The sequence below is a fragment of the Somniosus microcephalus genome, chromosome 1 (assembly GCF_052327205.1).
Source record: "Somniosus microcephalus isolate GS21.2 chromosome 1, FLI_Smic_1.0, whole genome shotgun sequence".
Lineage (NCBI taxonomy): Eukaryota > Metazoa > Chordata > Chondrichthyes > Squaliformes > Somniosidae > Somniosus > Somniosus microcephalus.
The window spans coordinates 127,387,703-127,391,324 of NC_140987.1; the positions used below are offsets into that span (position 1 = coordinate 127,387,703).

The 3,622-nt window shown below is 48.2% G+C and overlaps 1 pseudogene; it reads right to left on the reverse strand.

Moving 5' to 3' along the window:
* Positions 1-1,056: 1,056 nt before the first annotated feature.
* LOC147124357 (uncharacterized) lies at positions 1,057-3,117 on the reverse strand (annotated as a pseudogene).
* Positions 3,118-3,622: the final 505 nt, after the last annotated feature.

A 3,622-nucleotide genomic window follows, 5' to 3' on the forward strand; every position in this document is an offset into this window, starting at 1 on the left:
AGACTTGACTATTCCAATGCACTCCTGGCTGGCCTCCCACATTCTGCCCTATGTAAACTTGAGGTCATCCAAAACTCGGCTGCCCATGTCCTAACTCGCACCAAGTCCCGTTCACCCATCACCCCTGTGCTCGCTGACCTACATTGGCTCCTGGTTAAGCAATACCTTGATTTCAAAATTCTCATCCTTGTTTTCAAATCACTCCATGGCCTCATCCCTCACTACCTCTGTAATCTTCTTCCGCCCCACAACCCCCGCTGAGATATTTGCGCTCCTCTAATTCTGCCCTCTTGAGCGTCCCTGATATAATCGTTCAACCATCGGTGGCCGTGCCTTCAGCTGCCTAGGCACTAAGCTCTGGAATTCCCTCCCTAAACCTCTCCGCCTCTCTACCTCTCTCCTCCTTTAAGACACTCCTTGAAACCTACCTCTTTGACCAAGCGTTTGGTCATCTAACACAATTTCTTATGTAGTTCAGTGTCAATTTTTTGTCTTACAATACTCCTGTGAAGCGCCTTGGGATGTTTTACTATTTTAAAGGCGCTATATAAATACAAGTTGTTGTTGTTGTTGTTGTCCACCATCATTCACGACTGGATATGGCTGGATTGCAGGCTTCCTCATGGCATAGGTTGCCATAGACTGCGCGCACATTGCCTTGTGAGCTCATCATGTGAACTCTACCATTTTCATCAACCGAAAGGGATTCCTCTCCCTCAACGTACAACTCATCATGCAGATAAATTCTCATTATCCTGGCAGCAGTCACGATCCTTTCAGTCCTCTTTTCCACCTGTATTTGACCCACCACGGCAAGTCAAATGTTCATGACTCCGATCAGGAACCCACACACAAGTACACAGGAAGCCTACAATTAGAACCATGCTGCCACAAGGAACCTTAGAGCACACCATTGGTGACCTCAAGCAATGCTCCTGCTGCTTGGATTGCTCTGGAGGAGTCCTGCAGTACTCAGCTGAGTTTGTATCAAGATTTATGGTAGCATGCTGCACACTGCACAACCTGGTCATTATGAGGGAACAGTGGGAATAGTGGTCATCTGAGCCAATCAGAAAAGCTGACCGGCAACTGCAAGGGCACTGGTGGTGTAGCAGGGGTGGGAGCAAGAATGCTGTTATCCTGAGAATGGACAGCAGATTCCTGTTCCATGGAGCCACTGCCATTCTCCCGAGGTGGCGCCTCAACAATTCTGCTGATTTGTTGGAGCACAGATTGATGGACTGCTCTGACGCCTTGGATGCCCCTTTGAACAGTAGTACCTAGAGCCACAATGGCAGCAGTCTGAGCTTGCAAGGCAGCAGTCTGAACTTCCACTGCAACACTTAGACCTTTGATGAAAGCTGTTTGTGATGCAATGGAAGCTTTGACATCAGCCATCAGATGCTGCATCATGGTGGGTTCCACAGGTGTGCTGATGGAGATGATCACCCGTTCCACGTTGGAAAGGATGGGCTCCAAGCTCTGCACAAAGTCCTGTGCCAAGTTGGTGCTGGACTCCTCTGTGCACATTGACATTGTGCACAGACTTTCTTGCAGGCTTTCCAGTGCACCAAGCATTTGATTATGTACACCCATCAGTCTTCTTCTGTAGCCTGGGCCATCAAAGTCCTCATCTGAGTCCTCTGCAGCAGAAGTAGTGTGCAACGTCGGCCTCCTGCGAGCTGGCACCTTCGCTATCCTTTCCCTCCACCCTGGCTCCTGTGCACTTGTGCCTGATGTCTGATTTCATGCCGATCCCTCCTCTATCCTACCCTCTAAAATATACACCGTGTCAGACTCTGAGCTGGTGGCTGTGAGTGTAAGATCGAGTGATGGTATCTGTTCATCTTCACTGTCTTCTTACTCCTCCTCCTCTGACTGGAAAGGTTCCAGTTCTTGGGTATGTGAAATGAAAAAGAGACAAGGGTTGGGCTGTGATTAAGGGAGAGGAGAAAGTAAGAAGTTCGTGCCTACATCATCTGCAGCTTGTGAGTCAGAAGAGATTGAGGGACAAGGGAGAAGTGAGATGAGAGAAGGAGGATTAGGAATGCAGAGTCCCTCATCATCGATCCCTCCAGCGCTACCAGTGGCCACGGTCTCAGCAATGCCCCTTCCCATGATGGCAGCACTGTCTCCTCCATGGGCGTTAAAACATGCAGGTACGCTTGTTCTCTTCCATTCCTTTCTTGCTACTTCCTGTTATGCACCTTCTCCTGCAAGAAAGAGCGAAGTGTGTCAGTGAGTGTCCTGGAATATATTTAGCTGATGTGGCTGTCATGGTTGGATAGCAGTGGCTGCATAGAGCAATCATGTGAAGCAACAGGCAGCACCAATATAGCATGCTGCTTGCAGCGCAATGAACGAGCATAGGTTACTCGCATCCCCATGCCCGTTTTCGGGGGTTATTCAATTTAACCCCCATAATTTTTTTGTATGCTAACATACAAACATACAAAAAACAAGGTTTAGGAAAAGATCAACTGGTCCATTGAACCTATTCTATGCTGTCGTGCTGTCTGCACATCCTGGGGTCGATTTTGAGTTCCCTCGCCTAATGTTAACGGGGCGCTACTGGTGTCAAAATGGGGTCAGTAGCCTTACCGGCCCATTAACACCAGCGATGCGGTTGGCACCATTTTGAAAGGGGCCTACCACTGAGTGTGCAAAGCACCCGCTTGTTTTAGGCAATAGGCCCTTTTTAATATTGAAATCGGGGTCCTATTATGTATTAGTCGGCGCCTAGGCAGTGCAGGCTCCATTGGGCGATGGAATAAAAGAGGTAAGTCTTGGATCAGTTTTGTGAGCTCTGAATGAGCAGGTGTGCTCCCCCAGACCCCCCAAAAATAATCTGGACCGTAGCCACCCCAGAACCCCACCCTCTGCAATCGCGACCGCCCTTCCTCCGTAACTTACCTTGCTCGCAGCAGTTCCGGCCTGATTTCCACTTAGCAATCTTGTGAGCTGCATTGGGTTGTCTGTTTGGTGCCCTGCAGCTCGCCTGGAGAATTCAAATGAAGCCAGAGCCTCAAAATCAAAGGGTCTCTTCGCTGCCAGAATGGGCGGTTGACCAGCACACTCTGCCTGTCGACTGCACCAAAGGTCAAAATCTACCCCCATGACCCCCATCCACTATCTCTGCTAACCAATCACATAATTTCCTGGAAGAGACAAAGAAAACCATAGGCCAATTTAGAAAATAACCCCTGGAACTTCCTCTCTGATCCCAAAGGCAATCAAATAGGAGACCATGGTGACTGGGAGATACATCCGCCAATACCCACCTACCACGCTCTGGAACTCACCCAGCTCCCTTTTGAATCATGCAGCTCACTCACTTATCCCTTAAATAAAGAATGAAATATGGACATGGGTTGCTCAATTTGTGATATGTTAGCAGGTGCTTGAACATCCTAATGAGATAATTTGCATTGTGTTTTCTAATATGTAAATGAGGAGCTGGAAATTTGAGTCAATGGGTGGTGGTGTCTGTTTTTGCAATTGCCAGCCAGCAATTTCCCCATCTCCATTCACTTTAATGGAAGGAAAAATATGTCTGTGCGCCCAGGACAGGAAAACACAATGGAAAGAAAGAAAAGAAAGAACTTGCATTTACATAGCACCT